Source organism: Falco rusticolus, chromosome 6 (assembly GCF_015220075.1).
Source record: "Falco rusticolus isolate bFalRus1 chromosome 6, bFalRus1.pri, whole genome shotgun sequence".
Taxonomy (NCBI): domain Eukaryota; kingdom Metazoa; phylum Chordata; class Aves; order Falconiformes; family Falconidae; genus Falco; species Falco rusticolus.
The window spans coordinates 48,215,727-48,237,970 of NC_051192.1; the positions used below are offsets into that span (position 1 = coordinate 48,215,727).

Sequence of the window (22,244 nt, forward strand, 5' to 3'; positions counted from 1 at the left end):
ACTGCTAAGTTGTAAAGCTGCTGAAGTACTTTACATTCCTTAGAAAATCATACCTCTTATTTTTGTCTCCTATATATTAATATTTTTTAAATGTAGAAGATACGTAACCAGAGCTTTTGTGATGACAATACATTCTGAAAAAAAATCCTTAAAATTAGTCAGAAATATTTTGAGGCTTATTATGCAAAAACAATTGAGCCTTATATACAGGAGGAAAAATACCAATTTTTCTTTAAGACACTTTTATGCTAATGGAAATTAATTTCAGGATACTTTGTTCTCCAGCAATTATGACTTTTTAAAAGAGTTAAGCATAACCACCCTTTTCTAAAAACAAGCATTCATAAGTAGTTAGATGGAATGTCTCTTATAAAGCATTTTCTTCCATTCAATTTTAAGTATAAATCTGTCCCCCTTAGAAGGAAACTGCTTTGTGTGTTTTATTTGTATTATTTTCTACCAATAGGAACACAAAAGCGGATACTTTACACATTATTTAAATGCTACGCTTAATTTTTCCAATATCTTTTTTAGCTCTAATAACAAAAATCAAGGCTTATTTTGCTGACACAATCTGCTCAGGCCCCATTCTAGCTCAAGAAAAACAGCTAGTCCGTGTTCACTAGATTATGTAACAAAATGAGTGTTTTCTACTATAGAAAATTGTGGAAAACAGTCACAATGAAAGTCTAACAAACGCTACCTTATTCTTCTCATCAGTAAGTCTCCTGATGCCACAAACACCCAAAGAGTACCTCTTAACTTTAGCTTAGCAGGAGGCAAGAAGTTATTTTTCCACCCTTCTCTCCCACTTTTTTCTTTTATCCTCCTCATCTTCCCAAATCCTTCCATTCCTTCTCACTCTATGTCTGCTCCAAATTACATTAAAAAAAAAACCAACCCAAAATGCAACAAAAAACCTGATCACTGAAAATATGCTAACCTCCATTACATTTAGGAACATACATTATAAAGTCCTATCTTCAGTAACCATTAACTATTATCTCCATACAAAAACCCCTCTTCAGAACAGTATTCTCTCTACATGCTTTTCTATAGCAATAAAAAGACTAAGCCCTATTCTTTGCAGTATTCAGTATATGCCATGTTTAATATGAAACAAAAATTGTAGCGTAAAAACCAAGCCCTACTTTGTAAAACAGCAGGAAAAAAAATTTTAACAGAAACTTAAGTATTGTAAAAGACACATTCCTGAAGAGTCACTTCAAATCAGCACAGCATGTATTAATATTTTAATTTCATATAACACACATTATAATAAGACTGGTCAAAAATCATCCATATTTTACAAATCATGGAAACATTCTCTATGCAGGAATTTGTTTCAGGAAAGAAGGAAGACAGGAAGCCATTACCACTCTTGTGCAATTAAGGCTCAGAAATTACCCACTTAAAAAGCTTTTGGTTAGTAGAGCCTGTGTGGCTGCATCATTAAAGTACATTCTTAACTTCTAATTTCAAAGATTTTGTCAGAAAGAGAGAGGTGATTACTTCACTGTGAAATAGGAAATCTTTCTAGAATTACTTTTTTTTCCCCTCCATGCAATTTCCCAAGCATTTCCAAAGCATACAAGAAAAAGGAGGCTATGTCAGATTTTTTTTGAGCCCACTAAGAAATTTCAGCAGTTAGAAATAAGCTAGAGATGGATCTTTTCTGCTGTGTCTCTCCTGTTTACCTTCACACAGTGTGCTCATCAATTTCTCCTGATCATCCTCAATAAAACTTCAATCAAGTTTGACCTAAGAGACCTTGGCTTTAATTCTCCACCATCCCTGCCATTGAAGCTGTTCAAATTGAGGCTGACAACACAAAGATTTTAAGACTTTGGCCCATATAGCTCACCAACTCCAAGTCATCCATGACATTCCTTATTAATATATCTATCTTGACAAAGAAATATTTTAGCTCATATGAAAGAAGTTTTGCATATGAAATAACAATATTGAAATCATTTAGTAGTAAAGAAGATTATCTTGAGCACACCACAGACTCTTACATTATGGTTTATACTTTTTTTTCTTATGCCACAGATGCAAAGATAGGTTTTGGAACAGCCAACTCAGACTTGCAAAATCAACTTTATTCCTTGTTTCTTAGCAATACTCAATATATTTCCCTGTCGCTCTCTTTCTGCTAGTAAACAACAACAGCAATGATGGTACATGGTGCAAGAATAAGGAAATATATCAATAATACCCTCTTGTCCTTCCAGCCAGACGTCTCTGCAGCAGAACAAAAAAGAAATCCGCTTATAAATCTAACGTCAAGCTCAAATTTCATCTGTCCTGAGTCAATTGAAGAAAGATTTTATTGGAAAAATCACATCTACAACACCACCACAGAATAAAAGTCATAAAATGCCCAGCAAAAAAACATAAAAGGTGAAATACTGAATTTGTTTATATATTTTTATATAGTAAGAAATGCAATCATGTATTTTGGTGTTTTAATGAGTTTTGCAAAAAATATCTCCCCCATGGCTTCTTAGAATGGATGCACCTCTTTCAGTAGAGAAGTATATTACTGTGTCACTTCATCCCCCCTTCTTTGTCATTAAGGACTAAAATAGTTCAGACATTCGTACAGCTTTGAGCTTCACACACATTTTGATAGAGGGAGAATTCTTTTCCTGCAGCTAGCTATACTTTTCCGTGAAGAACTAGGAGAAAAGCAATACTAGGGTTTTGGTATAGGTAAAAGAAATAAGTCAAGGTGACAATAGACTTAGGAAAGGCATCTCAAAACTTATCACTAAAACTGTCCACTAGGAAGGTAAACACATGGATGCAAGTATTTTTTGAGTCCTGTTGGGTATGCAGATGTGAACACTGAGCACATTGATAGCACAATTATTTTTTTCCCACATGATGCTCCTTTATAAAAGCACAATGACATTTTAAACTTTTATTGTTCATGTAGAAAGGGGCTGTATGAAACTTTGGCAGTAATTCATACCACCATATTTCATACTACAATTCTAAATTGTACAATTACTGTATACTTTAGGTAATGGTTTAAAATGCAGGCTTCACTTTCCTCAGTAATCTGACAGGCAACAGACTACCGAATCCAACATCTATGCTTTTAACTTGCAAATTCATTCTTATTTCCTACATAAACCTGGACAAAGATTTTTAAAGATTCCTGGAGAAACAAGCACTAATCTTAGATATTCTCGATTCTTATAAAAGGAGGAAAAAAACATCTGGAAACCTAAAATCTGGTATGCTGATGCATTGTCAACACAAACAGCTTTCGGAGCTAACCTTAAATACTACTAGCCAAGAATAACACAAAAAATCCTTCTTTGAGACCTGAGAGAGTTCTTCCACTGGTGGGTGGACAGGGGCTCACAAGATTACACTTTTGAAATGTTTTATGCAGCATCAGACAAAGCAACAACTACGAACAGCATCACAGCATCCATTTTGCAGGTATGACGGACATCCTTCAAGTTACTTGACAATGGCAGAGTAACCCAGGAACCCACTAACACAATCCTTCTCTCAAGGAAGAGAACAAAGATGTGTTAGGTCCATAATTTATAACTATTTCCCAGTGATTTACTCTCCATCTGATTTGTTCTTTCAGTAACTGAAACATATGTCTTTCCCATTGTAACTTTGGAAATTATATACAATTTATTCTATTATACCAAGATAATCTAACCCATTTGCTCTCTCCATTAGAGATGCTTATGATTTCTAACATGAAAACTAACTCTTTTTTCAAGCTAACATTTTTTTAACTTACTGTCTTAATTTATAGGCAAGGAAGCTGCCTAAAACAAGGCCTTCCAAAATTTCTGTTGATAATGCTTTGTAGCTGAAGCCTTTTCCACCTGTGAAAAATTAGAAAGCTAGAAAAAAATTCCTATTCATGAATTTTTACACTGCTTTGTGCATCCTGTAAGCACCTATTTTCTTCAATTGCATATTAAAATTATTTTTTCCAGCACAGTAAGCGGGCTTGCAAAATTATGCCTTGTTGATTTACAGCCTCTTTTTTTTCTCTTTTGAATTGTACAGGCTTGTATACAATAATTCAAAGAGCAGATCAGCTTAATAGTTCCAACAGATGAAGGCAAAGCTAATTTCTTAGAAAACACATGGGATGTTTCTTAAAAACAGAATATATTTAAATCAGGTCTCATTATACACTGTTTCAAGGAAGTAAAGATGCACATTATTGTAACTCGTATCAGTTTATCACATCATAGCTATATGTGCCAATCAGCAGCTCCTGTAACATTTAATTAGTCATCTTTATTGTGAACCCGGTGCCTGAAAAAACTCATGTTACTTTTTTACACTAAAATGAAATGGAAAAACTATATGTGTAGCATATAATAGGATGGGGAAAGTAAGTAAGATGATTGAGAAAACTTGAAGAATAGAAAAAGGAATTGTTTATAAAGATCACACAGAAATCAAGGTTGTAAACAAGTCTCTGCCAGCTGTCTGCATCATTAAAGAATCAACAAGAATGGAAATAAGCATAGCTTATTTAAAAGCTGCCCCTTCACAGCAGACATTATTTAATATTATACATATATGTAAAACTTCAAAAATAAGTATCTTTGTTCCTGGACAAATCTCTACATGAAAGTCAGTTTTATAATTTACCTACCCCAGCTGATATAGAATACATTCAAATATAAAGCAATATTTGAGATGGTGCATCTCACCATGCATTTACCTTTCATTACTTCATATTTAATCTATGTGGCAAGAGAAATAATTAAGGAGAAAAATGGTGCCTAATATGCAACCATTACTACCTGGAGATACACAGAGACACATGCAGCAAGATGAGACCCAGTACTACATGTTGATAATCAGCGACAGTGACCAACACCAAAATAAGAAAAGGAAGGCAAAGATCAGCGTGGAAAAAGAGGAAGTTGTTTGTCTCTGTAATAAATATATATTGTGTATTTTTATATATATATTTTTTAATATAAGAGTTTAAAAAAAAGTTCAAGTTTTGGAGGTTTATCCCATGGCACTTGCAAAAGAGGTCTCAAAAAGGACCAAAGACAAGTGAATGGTGAAGGCTGCGTTGTTCCAAATTGTCTCTGTGTCTATGACCTACCACTTGTTACCTCTGTTGCTGTAGAGGTAATACAGAGTGTGCAAATAGGGTGGCACCTACTAGGGTTCAGTGTGTGAGTAGACCTGAAAAGTCATGTCTATAGCAAACTCCTTTTTTGCCTGCATGCACAGGGAAACTAAACTGGCAGGAATATAAGAGCACAGATGTGGGCAAAAGAATGAATTAGACTATGCATACTGGTGATCTTTTATCACAGGCCAATAAATGTTAGCTTACTTAAAACTTTCCCTTTGATTTATCACAAAAAGATGCTTTAGGCCAGAAACAGAGGTATCTCTTCACTGAGGTTGTTTGTCCCTTGATAATTTCCCTTCCCACTCTGGTCTATGGAAAAGTGCATGTGCTCATGGCTATTCACCAAAAATATCACCAACTTCTGTATATGCATTAATATATATGCATTACAGGAAATAAGCACCTGTAAGTAATTCTCAAACAAAGTGCTTCGCAGTACAGCAAAAGAGACAGAGGATGGAAAGTATGCTTTATTATCTACTGTTCAGACTTATACACATGAAATATGAAGTTTTTACTAACATTTTAAAAGCTAATAAACTGAAAATCTCAAACTGCATCTATATAGCTAGGTAGTGATGCCTTAAGAAAGGGTAACTGAATCTGAACTTTTTAAAACAGTTTAAAACTAGTAAGGCTATTTTCTTCATTTTCTTCTAACAGCACTTTGAAATCAGAAAAAGATGTTTTAAAGCTTGTTTGGAAAGTTTTCACTTACAATAATCTTGCAGAGACTTTGAAAGAACTCCTTTGTGCCCTAGAAAATGATTCAATACTGCAATATAATAGTAGAGGTAAGCTTAATTGTCATACAGATTGCATTAAAAAAATAATTTAAAAGCTATTCTCAAATTAAAGATTACAAGGCTACACATTTTCTTAAAAATTAAAATAAAAATTGTTTTTCACACAGTTAATGATTTGCCAAGAAAGAACCTTTCTAAACTTTTCTGAAGAAATAACTGCTGCAAGTCCTGCATTCCCTAGAGATGCCACAGGATCTAAATCCAACTAGGAATGAAGAGACTGCTTAATTGAGCAAAAGTTAAAAAAAAAAGAGACATAATGATGGTCATTAATATGTCTTTCAGCACCAATAATCTTACGTAACTGGATTTCGTATTTCCTAGCCCAATGAAATGAGACTTTGTTATTTGTGTTTCTAGGTCAATGATAACCAAGCCTTGGTTGCCTCGAGAAGTTTGGAAGCCTCAACAGAGCATAGTCCTAGGCACTGGCACTGGAAAGCCTAGAATGCTTGCAGCTATTTTTTTAAATTATTTTTAATATAGAATCATAGAATCATTTAGGTTGGAAAAGACCTTTAAGATCATCAAGTTAACCATTAACCATTAACCAAGCACCGCCAAGTCCCATGTCTCCAACTACCACATCTACACATCTTTCAAATACCTTCAGGGATGGTTACTCAACCACATGATTTGGAAGTAACTACACTGGGGAAAAAAAACACCCAAAAACCCAACAAACCCACACTGTGCATCCCTGACCTGTTGCAAAAGACATTATCTTCAAAATAGTTTTTCTGAAGATACATGTTTATTGTTCTTTACACAAAAGTAATCTGAAAAGACAGAAATCTCTATGTGTTAACGCCAATTCCCCACCGAATGAACTACTGAAATCCTCTAAAATTATAGCCATTGTGAATTTCTATGTAAAGGTTAGTGGAACCCTGTTGTGATGGTTTGCTAAGCACTTCGCACATATCCACTAAACTTGCTTTATTGGGTATTTTCCCCTTCTTCAAGAAAGCCATTTTTTAAAATATTCAACTCCATACCAAGAGAGGGTTCTCCTTTCTATGGCTAAGCTTTTCTCTCTTATGAATAACAATATTGATCAAGACTGTTAAAGGAACAGCAACCTGTGGGTTGGTTTTTTGGTTTTTTTTTTTGGTTTATGTGCTCTAGTTTTTTAATGGGATAAAATAAATAGAAGTTTCATATAAGCACAACGAAACAAAACCTGCTAGAATACAGTGCTTCTTTTGCTCATCCAGCCAGTTTCTAAGCTAACTGAGCATATTTTGGTCTAAAGCCACTGTAATATGAAAGCTAAAAAAGGACGTAAGACACATTAAATTTGATGGCTTGAATAAAACTACATAGAAGTAGTAGATTAAACAAGACTTGTTTTATATTGCTATGCACAGGAAAATAAGTAATGTTTATAAAGGTGCTTTTAGAGAAAATAATCTGTTCAACATACCTAATCAGGATTTAATATAAGAATTCATACAGATTGCACCCCAGAGACAGCAAAAATGCCTGAGTCAGAGTGCAGAGTCTTACAGAGAGGGAAGGTCTTGAGGCTTTCCACTCTTCAGGTAGTGGAAAAAAGTACTTACTTTTACACAACAGCAGCAATCATCCTGCTAGCAATGGAACCAATTTTCAAATGCCAAACTGCCTGTAAATACACCTACCTTCAGTTTTACGTCAAAAGACTACAATGTGCTTTTGTTGAAGGAAAATTAATCCCACCAACCTTTACTATGGAAACATGACAACCATTCTGTATCAACAACCCTAAAAGACTAGACCTTGGTGTTTTTTTTTTAAAAAAAAACAACACACACAAACTAATCTGAGGAGAGACATGACTAGGTTTGGAGGGGAGAAAGTGAAATAAACATGGAACTTCTGTTCTATTAAGACAGGCTGAAAGAGTTAAGGTTATTCAGTCTAGAGAAGAGAAGGCTTAGGGGAAACCTTATAGCAGCCTCCCAGTACCTAAAGGGGGCCCTACAAGAAAGCTGGGGAGGAACTTTCTAGTAGAGCATGTAACGATAAGACATGGGGTAACGGCTTTAAGCAGAAAGATGGTAGATTTAGATTAGATGTTAAGGAAGACATTCTTCACTGTGAGGGTGGTGAGGCACTGGAACGTGTTGCCCAGAGCAGCTGTGGATGCCCCATCCCTGGGAGTGTTCAAGGCCAGGCTGGATGGGGCTCTGAGCAACCTGGTCTAGTGGGAGGTGTCCCTAACCGTGTCAGAGGGGTTGGAACGAGATGATCTTTAAGGTCTCTTCCATCCAAAACCGTTCTATGATTCAGTTCATACTAAAAGGATTAACCAGTGGGTTGTGCTGTTAACACACACGCTTGTGTTTAACAATCACACATGATCATACCCTCCCTTTTAGATCAGATACGAATAACAGCACTTCAAAAGTGAAACACTAGGCCAAGGTTCAAAACAAACTGGAGAAGAAAAGGCCATGTACATAACCCCAAAAATATTTCTGTGGACTGCATAGCTGGTATTTTGTAAGACACAAACACACGCACATACAGCTGTAAAATAGTTCACTGTGTCCCAATGAATTATGAAGTAGTAGTACGCTCAGTGAAACCACTTGAGTCCTACAGTTACCACGTGGCAAATACATTTGAGGCTGGACAAGCCGCAAGTGCTCTGCATCACTGATGACAGATGAGGGTACATAGCACTGATGTGCTCCTTACTTCAGGAAAGGCATACCTAAGCACCCTCCATTAGATAAGGAAAACTGAACAGCAATTTGAAATCTCCCATTTTATTCTTGGCCTCATTACTCATTTTAGAAATAATACTGATGAGGTATATTCCCATAAGAATCCAACAAGTTAAAAATGAACGGTTTAACAAATAACGTATTTCCAGTCTCTCAGGTACTGCTTTGTCATTGACTAATATTAGCAGACTAGAAAAATGACAGGTTGCAATGTAGCAATCCCTTCAAAATTATTTTGTAATTCATATATTTTTTACAGTTAGCTGAAAGATCAGAACCAGACCTAGGGCAAAATCGATTTATACCATTTCTGTCTCAATCACTTGAGCTGGACATGGAGTCTAGTTTAATAAGGGCTTTTCCTTTACAACAGGCTAGATGGCAAAAGTGATTTAAAAATTTGACATAAGATACAAAGGCTTTGAAAAGCTCAACTTTCTAATACCTATTGGACTTCTAACATTAGTGTGTGATCTAGAAACTCTGGACTACACTTAAAAAAAAAGAATCAACCCAAAACATAAACCAGAGCCAACCACATAGAAAAAGTATATGCAGGAAACCCCAAAAGTCTCCTCACTCCTCCCTCTTCAAAGTAGCCTCTTCTTTTTAGGACAATGTGTTGGGTTTTTATTGTTATATAAATACAAGATAGCAACCTTGTACCAACTGTGAACTGCACTGAATATTTTTTTAGTTAAAAGGTTGTTTTAAAGAGAGAGGGGAGAAAAGGTTCACCAGCCAGCTTTAGATACGTATGCCAAAAGAAATGAGACACCTGCCATTTTATGTGTAATATGTGAAAAGCATGTATTGTTCCTATCTGTACAAAGGATTTGTTTAATGTTGAATATTGGCAAGATATACAAACTGAAGGCAGCTTACTATGTGGAAGAAAACAAAAGTGATTTGATGATATCTGTAGAATTAGCATGAAAAGGAATTCTCAGTAATTTTTAAGACAATTCTCCATTCTCGAAGTACATGGAATTAGAATAAACTCCAATATCTATGCAGCTCTGGGAAAAAACACATCACGTATTTTCATGAAGAACCCAGCTTCACAGTCTTGAATACACAGTCTGCAAGGATTCTGTAACCCAAACAGAAGTATCACAGGCATTCAGGTACGTCTCTAATTGACAGAGGGTGGGAAAAGAAGTACCCTCTCTACTTGCTCCATTTCCTTTTGCCTGTCCCCTCAGCCTCTGCTACTGGCTCCTGTCAGAAAGGACAGACATGCCCTTACATGAAACTCAGAGATAAACCAGAACCTTCATTCTAATATGTACAAGAACTGGTGTCCAGACAAAGGGGACTGACACAAAGAAATCAGCAAAGATGCAATGGCATTTTAAATTGTCTGCCAATAAACCTCCGAACAACGCCATAGGAAAACATCACCATACAATGCCAAATAAAGCATCATGGTGAATCTATTTCAAAGGTGTTTAAAGAGATTATACTTTCTGAACATCAACCTTCAAGACAAGGCAATGTATCATCCAAAAAGGATCCTTCAATTTCCAATGAAACTATTTTGTAGCACTATCTACAGAACAGAAGTCACATTTCTCCCACAGTCTTCATCAAAGTTTTACTTCCTTCGAAGAAACAAAGGAAATTTGTGTCCTCAGTGCTAACTCTAATTAGCTTCAAGCTGTGCAACTTTCCAGTGCACAGCATACAACAGCATAACTTTGGACAAGTTTTACTACTCAGTTACGTAAGCCCCAAGAAATGAGGTTATGGTGGAAACACGGTCAGAGTGTCAAATAAGCATCTCTTCTTCATGGGTAGCAAACTAGTATAACTTCTGCTTTTTATATCAGAAAATTCTCACAGGGAAAGGTGGAGGAGGGTTAAAGAACAAAAGCATTATTTTTGTAATGCATCCTAAATATGCAATGCCTCCAGCCTGACACAAGACACACAAAACATCTACTGCATATTAAATGTCTCATTACTTAATTTAGCAAGAACACTCAAATACTCTGCTAGCACTAGTAACCACATATACCTGCAGTGTCTTGCACTATTACTCTGCACCATACAATAGTAACCATCTACCTCTTCAACATAACAGGGATAAATTCCTCTTTCTTTGCTCGCCAGAAACAGACAGGCTTCGGTTTGCTTAGCCTGTATTACTACTGAGCACTGATAAACTGTCAATGTTAACAGGCCATACGATTCTTGCTTCAAGCTGAAGTGGTAATACCATTAACAAGTTGGGTGCTGCATTGTTGTTGTTAAGAATAGTTAAACTCAAGTCACCTTTTGCTCATTTTGGGCAATTAAAATTTCCTCTGCATTTCTTCAAGCAAACAACAATGGGACAAGTCTATTACAATTGGTCTCATAAGCTACGTTACTATTAAATGGTACCTGCCATATTACTGCAAAGGTCTTGAGAAAGATTTTTAGTAATTGCAGTTCAAACTCCAGACAGTCAAGAGCAATTTTACAGTACGCAGCACTACGAATATTCATTCAGTATATGAAAACAGGACACGTTTGTGTGAGCGTGCCCACATCTCACATATGAGAGAGGTTTCCTGTAACATCAGGCTCCTTAGTACATCAGGGTCCTTGCTGATGAACTGCTATCATAAAAAAAAAAAAAAAAAAAAAAAAAAGGGTTGTACTACATGACATCATTATGAATTATAAATAATCAGAAAAGTGAGATCACTGCAAAAAAGTCTCAAGAGGAGTATCTCATGTCTGACAGTTGCATACGGGGAGGAATATTCCCCCCTGCAGAAGGAAATACAGGCACCCGAGCCCAGCTGAATGCTAAAGCAGCAAAATGCTAGAGACTAGTTGTAACTTGAGACTACCTCGAGTGTTCCTGTTCTGGTTTTGTGTTCAGTTGTGTATGTATGCATATATCCATATGTAATAAAGGATTGCTACTGGAAATCATTTCAGAAGCAGAAATCCTGTCAAAGCTAATTACTCCTCTTTCTTAGAAACAGACGCTTTGGTTTCTCTTCAGAAGCAAATGGTCTAGACAGACAACTGAATAATCACTAAACAGTCAACAATCTGTTCTCTACTGATGGATTCTCCCTATGCAGCAGAATACCAGAGAGTTCAGCAGAAGCACAGCTACACTGGCTCAGAACAAAGGTCCTCTGTCACCAGCACCAGCTGCAAAAGCCATGTCAACCAAATGGTCCCCAAAATAGGGGAAAAAAAGACTCAAAATTAACAGAGCTCAACTCAGAAAGTTTCCCCCTGTTAAAATAGCATTCCTTATGCTTGCACCATAGTCTCATGGTTTGCATTACATGCTCCCATCTCTCCCTAATTCCCTAATCATTCCTCTCTTGGTTATTTTACATTAGCCAAGGTCTACGCCTCCCCACCCCGTCTCTTTTTGCTGTCCATTTTTCATCTGTGGCTTCCCGTTTTCAAAACTATCTAAATAAGACAGTCATTGTAAAGCTTATACCACATAGTTGGTTACTGTGATATGACCGATTACTGGATCTCTGGTTTTGATCACTTCTTCAACATTTCCTATCTCTGGATCATGTGCTAGTTCCAACATCTACTGAGTAAGGGAAAATTACAGATTGTTTCCCTCTGGTTAGTCACCTCCTTCAGCTGGTTCTAGATGTCATCGTAAATTACAGGGACATGAAAAACCAGAACTTGACACCTGTGCCATGTTCATACAATGCAACCACTTGGAAAAAAAAAAGGGGGGGGGGGGAGGGGGGGGAGGTGCAAATAAAAAAGCAAGCCCCAACTATATGTCACATATTCTATGGCACATGAGCAATGCAGCAGTTATCACCACATAGTTGTGGTGGGCTTGGGGCTGTTTTTTTTATGGGGTGTGGGCGTGTGTGTATGCTTCTATTAAGTAGCAGAGGACTTCCCCTCATGAATCACACTTAAAAAAACCCCAAACATTACTTCAGCTGGGAGTTCTAGCCCCTTGTCACACAGGGAACATCCAGACTTGACACAACATGCAGTGGTCTGTATCGGTTTATTAGTTCCACTTCTGCCTGTGCAAACTAAACTTGTCCAACCCAATGGCCTTGCTAGGTCTTTGCATTTTCAAACAGGTGATCTAACAAAGTCTTGCAAAAACAACAGAAACCCCAGCCAAACCTGTAGATTAAACTAAGCTGATAAGCAAAAAATATATTGCTGCTTTCAGTCAACCCTACCAATAAGAAACTGATTACAACATTGCTAGGCATTCAGTATACATATATTAATAGTAAACACTGGATAAACCTGCTTGAAAATTGTCAGTGTTTTGCAAATTGTGTTAAATCATCCACTTACAGGGTTGTGCCCTCCTATCCAGATGAGGGCACTTGATTTGTTACTTGATTTTAACTTAATCTGGTTGGGGTTTTTTCAGTAGAAAAAAAAATGAACTTCAAATAATCCACAGAAAATTATTCAAAATATCCTTCGACATTAAAGACAAATCTTTGCCTTATTTTTCCTTATCAGAAGTTCTTATAATAGCTGTTCACATAAACTATATTCCTTGATTAAAAGTAATTCTTTAAGAATGATTAATTGTTAATTTGACAAAAGAAGAAAAAAGGCCCTACTGAACCTTATCTTATTGCAAATGTTGTCACTAACCATTTTTGCTGGAGGACTACAAAGTGGTTTTCCATTTATGAGAAAAGTCATTTAATATAACTGACAATAATTTGGGGTCAATTAGGGAAAAAACCTAGTACTTAAAAGAATACTTCTATGAAGCAAGGCATATTAAAGTTAACTCAGATCCACAAATACTTTCCCACAGAAGGCAAACGTATCGGACAGGTCACTAGTCAGTCTTACTACTTATGCCTATTCACTTAATTTCCTTTCTCTGCTTTGTTTCTTTTGTTTCTCCTTTATGAAAAGTGGTTGTGGTTTTTGGGTGGGGTTTTTTGTCTGTTTGTTTGAGGTTTTTTTATAGGCTCTTCAGCCAAAGAATTTGAATATTTTACATTTAGTAAAACCAACTTCTATTAAACAGACAACTTTTTTTTTTTTTTTTTTTTTTTTAGAAACTAAGAATTTGAAACCATAAACAATTCCTCATTAAGCCAGAAAGAAATACATACAATTAAACTGTTATTTTTAGTCCTCGGTACTTAGAAAGAAGCTGTATGCCATGGCAAAGTTACCTAGGAAAAGTATGGAGAAAAATATAAGCAGTAAGAAAAACGCTGAAGGTATAAAAATAACACTGAGAACCAACACAAGGAATGTCTTAAAACCAAAAACTAGAATTGGTTGTAGTGTTTGGGTGCCATTAGGAGTAACAAGGAATATTCTGACATATCTATAACAATAATTCCCGGAAATGTAAATAGTAATTTAAAGCCATTAAAAAAAGTGAAAACATGCAAACACAGTACAGCAAGACACCTATACACTGGTTCCCAGAAACCCTTAATGAAAAGTATATACTATAAACACAAATTTTAAGAACAGTAAAGGAATTTCACTTATTTAGTTCATTTATATTGTATTTAGAAATGGGGTGCTCTAGTGTCAGTGCTCTCTTCAGGAAAGAAGTTATTGCTTGCCTAGAAATCTCTTCACTTTCATCTACAAGTACAATTAAAACACGGTAGGCATGTTTATTTGCTGTAGAGACTTTTAGACCACACACATGATCTTAGTACCCAAACATCTTCCAGGATAGCATTGAGCAATGTGATTCACACCTGCTCTATGTTCTTTTTGTTTTCTCTTCAGTATAATAAAGTAGCTTTGTTTTTACAAACCAAGGAATTTTGATGTGGTTTGTTTGGGGTTTTTTTTGTTCTATATACTGTGCTGTGTTTACTACCAGCCATTCCTTCAGTTTACTCCACAACTTTAGATCCAGTGTTAAGAAAAATAACTTCCTCCTCTTTCAGTGCTGCTGCAACACCACCATGAAAAGCATTAAGTAGGAAGACATGGGTGAAAAAAGGGTTTGAGTAACTTGCAGCTAAGCAACTATGTTCACTGGACTAAGAATCTTTTAGCAGCCAGAAATGTCAGAAACCATTATCTGCATGCTCATACAGAAGAGTACAAGGTCATCAGAAAATCATCGCAAATGAGGCTGACCTATTGAAAAAGTAATTTCAACCAGGCATGACTTGTCTTGTAGCTTCAGACTCCTCTGCATGTTTCTCTCTGCCCCTACACATCACCTCTTCTCTGCTCAGCCCTGTCCACTGCATCTGAGCTCCAAGCACCACAAATACAGCATGACAGAGAAAAATGCTGATTGCTTGCACATCGCTGGTGTTGGACAAGTCAGTACTCATACCACCTGCGTGCAGACAAGCACCACTGCAGAATGAACTGATCTTTGCAGAATGTCACCACAAAACTAAGCACTGAATCTCAGAGTTGCAGTTTTCAAGGAACCTTTCACTGGGCTCCTTTCTCCAAGAAAGGCTAGCACCGTCACATAGCACATCACTTGGCACCTCTACCAATGCTCACAGAAGAAAAGCTGTAGAAAATTTTAGGACTTTTCTTTAATAAGCAGTACAGGTTGGGCTTGGCTATTTATTATCGCAAACAATAGTCCATCTTTTAGCTCAGTTTCTCAGTGTAGCCCTTTGATATGGAAGACTGGATACAAAATTAGGTATGCACAACTCTACAAGCATCTCTTCAGGCAGCTTATAATTGTGTATGTCCAGCACTGATCATCTTGTCACTACCAAAGTAATGGTTTCATTTAAAGTACACATAATATTAAGGATGCAAACCCAGTTAATCAGAAAGCCAAGGTGTTATGATAGCTTTTTGCTGCAGTGACAATGGCAGCCTGATCATAAGCTTGGGTACTCTTCCTCCCACAATATCCTTCATACTTTGAAGTATGTGAGTAATGTTAATCAAATGCAATGAACAGAAAGATTTGTCCTGTATTTCCTTTATCATTATTCAGGATTAAGAAAAACAACACATCCATAAGACAGAATGGGTGAAAATCATTCTAGCTTTTAAATGTTGTAGACTGTCTATCTCGTAAGCATTAAAGACGTATCATTCTAAAGCATACCCTTCCAAGTTCAGGAAATGTAACAAAAAATCTTACGCTACATCTATGAACATGGCACTAAAATGGGGAATGATGAAACACCAATGCCATAAAGAAAGCTTCTGAACTAAGGAAGGAAAAAAATCCCAGTATTTCTCTGAACCTGGGCTCAAATAGCTTCAAATGCCTCACTTCCAGCTTTCCATAATTGCGACTGTACCTAACTCAGACCAGGGAACACCGAATTTCAAATTCTGTATGGGAGTCATCCTCCTCCTCATATCCAAAAAATGAACTAAATAGAGAATATCTAAACAGAATGAAGTAATGCAGTGTGCAAGTGACCAAGTATGTGTGTGCTGCAAGAGCACTGTAGTGTCAGAGATCTCTAGCTGTCAGCTAGATCTCTGCATAAGCTAGTTTCTCTTACTGAAAAACTCGCCTGTTACTAGCATAGGTATCTGTGCTGCACTGCTAGATAGACATGACCTATCTGTTATGTATGAAAGGAAAAATGGAATTATTATTTTTTTTATGATGTTACTGATGAGTTTGATCATCAGGAACTCACATACAACAGAGAACTAATAAAGACAGATTTTTTAAACACTCCTCAGCAAGGGAAAATACTTCTGCCAGTAAGATGCTGTTCCCTTTTCAGTCTGGATTCAGGACCTCTCAACTTTTTAAAAACTTAGCACTATGGAGCTTTACAGATTTGCCTTGCCACTGGAAGTCTGTCATATTCTCAGTGCTTCCTACGCCTCCTACTTCTTCCCTGGGGAAGAAGCTTGCCATGTAAGGTTGGTGTGCATGTACCCAGCTGATGGCATGTTTGCTCTGTGGCTCTGAAAACAGCCATGGAAGCAGAGCAGAATGCACAGACTGATCATGCTTTACACGAAACTACTGTATAAGGCTTTGTAAGACTGTACAACATCTAGAAGCCCAAGGCCTCGCATGCAAATCCAACATTTACACCTTTCAACTCAGTTCACAAGAGCAGTGCCAGGAACAGAAGCTGTTTGAAGATACGGGCAAGTCCCTCACACACAGAGGAGGGCAAGGGCATGATGCCTGTTGGCTAAAGGTGAAAAAAAGTACTCAGATATTTGCCTAAGGGAAGACTTGAAGTTTCTTCAGTGCAGGTTAAGCAGTGCTAACAGCTGTTAAATCTCTGAGGCACACCAGGAATTCAATTATGGGAAAAAATGCCAAAATACACAAAGAAATTGATTATGTATTTCCCATCTAGAATTCCAGCAGAAGAAAAGCACCTTGTTCAGTTAAAGAAACCTGGATCCAAACACCAGTTTAAGCTAATTTAGCAAGGATATTATAAGCATACTCATTATTCCAACAGTAGAGATCTGTATAGGGGATTTTATCACTATACGCAAATATTCTTGGATTTTTGTTTTTCTTTCTTTTCCCTCACTTTTATTAATTCCAGGCTTTGTTATAATTTTTAAATAAAGTCTTATATTTACAAACAATAAATGCACAGTTTCAATGTTACGGTTTGTGCCACTCACCACATAAGACTTTGGGAAAAAAAAAAAACACCACCAAATTGCACATGCTTTTGCAATTACCCCTCTAGTTTCCTACGTAGCACTCAGAGTAGCCTCCTTCAGCTTTCTTTTTCTCCCAACTGCCCAAAAGAGCATCACCAGGCTTTACAGTGTCAAAGAAAAAAACAAAATCAAAATAGTATTTTCTGTCAACTTCACAGGAGTAGATTAGTTCCTGACACTTTTGACGTGACCAAACAGTGCTTCTGTCAGCTACATTTTTTGACTCAACCTTGAAATCATTAGCAGTTTGGAATAAATTCTCTGTCAAAAGCATAAAAGACTTAAATTGTAAAATATTGAAACAGAACTCTCCAATCCTTATGATGAATATACATCTCCCTTCTCTGTGTATTTAATTAGAAAAATATGTAGATTTCTACACTTTGAAAGCACTGTTGAAAATGAATCAACAGATAATAGTGCTCTGTGTAACAAAGCGAAGCACTGCCTGTTTTATGACCAAAGTCCAGCAACTTTATAAATCCTCACAATTAAAAGAAATATATATCACCCTGAATTCTCATTAATTTTTATTCATGCCAAAAAGCAGCCAGCGTTGCTAAACACCTAGCTACAGAATAAGTCTAATGAACTTAGAAATTACTACTTCTCAGATAAAATATTTAGGTTACAACTATTCAGTAATGATTTTAACTCCCAGTTTAGGGGGTTCGGAGTCACTACTACAGCAGGGGAAAAAAAGGTTAATCGGAGTCTACTTTTTAGTCAGAGCCTGGGGATTTGTTTCTACATCAGGCACTGAGGCTCCTGAAAGCATCCATACCCAGTGTGATGGCATACACTAACCACAGCACCGATGTCAGCATGAAGCATTGCACAGTGTCTCTGCTTCAAAACTCCACATGGAAAACCATGTGCATAGAATGTACAACTGTCAGACACCATCAATAATTACTGAAAAATGACACCTTTCCCATCCCTTGCATTTATTTGATGATAAAAATATTTTCACATCAGTCTTTCCTCTTCTTGTTCAGAGCATCAGAATGTTATATTTTTAGCACTTTGTTCAGTTGGAGGTTTTCTCTCTTGGCTTGAATTTGATCCCTTTAAGGTAGCAAATGCTCACACAAACTTCTATCTCCTCTGAGGCTGGTTCATCACTCAAAAAGAAGATGGAACCACAACAGAGAAAATGTACACATTGCTATTACTTTAAAATAAGTAAAAAAAATGAAACTTCATATCAGGTTGATTCCAAGGTGAATGCATATAGACTGTATAAAACCTAGAGCAATGGGGAAAAAAATAAAAATTTTAGAAGGTGAGCTGAAGTAATATTTAAGTGAAAAATGATGTATTTGTTCCAGTAATTTCTTTAAAACTATCTCATTTGCTATTCTCTCTTTTATTACTGATAATCCTGAATTCTTGCTGACCTGTTTCACGGACTTAATGAAAAATATACCATTAAAAGTAATGATTTGATTCAATCACTGAAGTCTCAGTTGGTACTGAAAATTTTAATTTACACCCAAATGAATCACACATTTATAACAGTATGTATTTTTTAATGACTGTTTATAAAATCATAAGAATATTCCTTTCATTAACCAAGGGATTTTACTTTAGATTTTAGAAATTCTTCAAGCATCTAAGTTATCAACCAGCTGCTTCAAGGGAGAGGAAGTCTTCTGTGGTTGGTTTTTTTTTTTTTTAATCTATTGCATTACTTAAATTAGGACTTTTGGACTAAAACATAGTTAATATAGAAGGAATGTATAAAGCTAACTTCAAACACAAGTGAAAGTAAATGTATTAGAACATTTACTTAATGATTTATGGCTTTAGTTTACTACTCTCTCTCAAGCTTACAAATACTTCTTTGCAAAACCAAAATTGCCAACAACACTATGAATCTATCTGGGAAATATAACTGGTTTATTGTGTTATACCATCAAATTGACATAAGTATTTCTTCTCCCCATTTACACATTCATTTGACAAGAAAGCTTTAAAAGATGAAAATTATACTGTAAAATAAAATTACTAGCATCAGCAGCTACTAAATTCTTTGAGAAGACCTTTAAAATGTTCTTTCTCACTTCAGGCTATGCCTGTTCATTTAAGTTCAGCAGAACTATGCAGCTTCCTACATGCCCCTGAATCTGTCCTGCAGAGAAACAGGGTATAGGGATACCCAAACAACAGCCATCTATCATGAGCACAATCATGTGTCAGTAAGAGTACAGCATCTCTGACAATCAAAAACTAAAGTTAAGGCTGATCTTCATTCACTGCAGAACCAGAAGAGGCTGCTCATGTCACAGAAGTTACTGCATGCCTATTCTCTGTTTGGCAGAGCAGGCTACAAAGCTTCACAGCCAGTTATCTACAGTGCTTGCAATCACTTTAGAAAACCATCACTTCACTACTAGCCCTGACGTAATGTTACATCATCATTAAACAAGAAGATAGAAAGGAACCTGCGAGAAAACTTTTGTTCTGTACAGGATGCTTTTAAAATGTCCTCATGCATTACAGGGGAATAAATTATACAATGAATAACCAAGCATGTTAAATAATTTGTTAGTAATAAATGGGTGATTGTGACAACATTACACTCCTTCCGGAAAGAGGTGCCTACAACACCACCCCAAAACCAACACACAAACTAAAAAAACCCAAACCCCACACACACAAGGAACAGCCACTTCGCACAAGCAAGTACTTTTGAAGTTACACTGCGCTCAATAGAATTCAGTAAACTGTTGATGAAAACAAAGTGATCTAAGTGATCTCAGTAACTCTGAGGAATGGATGCAGACACTGCAGGCCTATCACGCACATCCTGTACAGAGGAATCGTACGTAATTATTGATGTTCTGAGTACCCTGAGTCTTCGGATGTGGACAACCACTGACAGTACTTTAAGTGATGCTAGAAAAGGAGCCACATTACTGGCCTGACAAGATGAGGATTCAGGTTCCAAATCTGATTAGCACCCCCACTCCTCCCCATTCTTCTTTTGCACATAACAACTAACCACTGTGGATAAATCTCTAAGTAGTGCGTTAGGATCTCCAGCAGCTGAAAGTGGAGGAGTGGGAATCCTAAACACAGTAAACCTTTCTGAAGCACAGCACTGAAGTTACTTTGCAGGAAACATGTTAGCATAAACATAACCTCCAGCAGTTTTCCTAAAAAGAAAGCTCCAAATCTTTACGCACCATTTTAGATTTAGACACAGTTTCCTGCTAAAATTGAAAGACCAGAACTTCAGAAAACAAAGCTGCTTCTAGTAATGTTCCTAGCAGTTTCACAGCCCCTCACACTACCCACCCTGGATAAATGACATCCACCAAAAGCCAAGTCAGAAAATACAGATGGTGTGGTAACTTTCTAAGAAAACTTAATAGCTGAGGTTAAGAGCTCTTGTAAACAACAACAACAACAACAAACTAACCCCAAAACCCAGAACACCCCCTGCAAGGTTACTTTGCCCATTAAACCAATTCCTTTCATTTCTGCTGCATTCTAAAAAAGCAGCAAAGCAAAAAATGGGAAAAATAACAAAAATACAAGAAAAAGCAGAATCCTATTTCCTCCCCTATTTTGTACATACATTTTGAAGCCTAGCCTTTAATCTCAAGAATCTGCATGAAAACAGGAGTGGGCGGCTGCCATGGCAACACAATTTTTCCAATTTATTGCTGATGTTCCTAGGGTGGATTACTGGCTGTAATAACAAGGGATTGAGGATCCAATAGTTCAGGAGTTAACTGGAATAAATATTCTTCTCCCCTAAAGAGTCTGCCTGCAGCAGTAAGAAGCAGGATCTAGATGAAGATATCCTTAACAGAAAATAAAACTGATTCTTCAACAGTCCATGCCTGCAAATGCAGACAAAGTTTCAGAGGGATTTTAAAGTGGCAGCAGCCTCTCTCTTACTGTGTACATAAGAATATGGAGTGCATCGTCAACTAATGCTGCCGTTCAGTTTTCTCCAAAACAATGATGCAGAGGATACTCTGCCCTTTGAGAACACAGGATGAAAGAGGATAAAACTCTCTAGCACTTGCACAAAACTCATATGGAAAAGGCTCAGTTACACAGAGATTCTTAAAAGATTTGGAGTAATCCTTGCAAGCTCCATCCCACACCTGGAATGACAAGTGACCAGCTCTGCTAAATATAGTATGTTTCTTCTTACTGGTACAATTTATCAAAACAGACCACAGAAAAATCAAGGACACCCCAGAAGATTCTGTTGTTATACCAAAAGCATCTCAAACTGGTGTCAGAATAAGAAAGGTACAAGCAGGACAAATAACTTTCAGCTCCACCTGATACAGGGTATGAAAGCTCCTGAAAAAAATATAACAATGGCCATTGTATTATTGCAGCTCTGTAGTGGTTCTCTGCAGTTGGAAAAACAGATTTGCTGCTGCTGTGCTGGTGGGTTTTTCCTGGCTCTCTGCCTTTGGAAAAACAGACCCCAGCAAAAAAATATTTTCATGCAGAGAAATGTCCTCTCTCATTTCCGTGCACAAGTCCATTTCTGTGACCCAGAGCTCATCTGTTGATGTGCTGTCCTTAGGTTTCAGGTACTACCCAGCATTTTTTAATACAAATGAAACATCATCTGATCCTAAGAAAGCATACACTGTACTGAAATCCCTGAATTCTTTTCTGGGCAGTTATGGCTTAGAAAAAAGGTCTTGAGAGTTTCATTGACAGGTCTCCGAAATAATTTGCTCAACATGCAGCTGCAACCAAAAAAATCCCAAAAAAACAAAGAAGCCAAGAAAATGCTGCACATCATCGGAAGGGACAAGACAAAAAGCCATTGTTTTACTACAGTATAAAAAATTGATGCAACTTCATTTTAAGTACCACATGCAATACCAGCCACTGCACCTCCATAAGGATATAGTGAATGCAGAGAGATGAACAACAGAGGTAGTTAAGGGAATACAATAGCTGTCTTATGGAAATTGGTCA

The 22,244-nt window shown here is 36.8% G+C and overlaps 1 protein-coding gene across 7 annotated transcripts in view; it reads right to left on the reverse strand.

The window, feature by feature from the left end:
* The window catches only part of UTRN (utrophin), a 413,274-nt gene that overhangs the window by 102,410 nt on the left and 288,620 nt on the right, over positions 1-22,244 (reverse strand). The gene's annotated exons all lie outside the window — the stretch shown is intronic.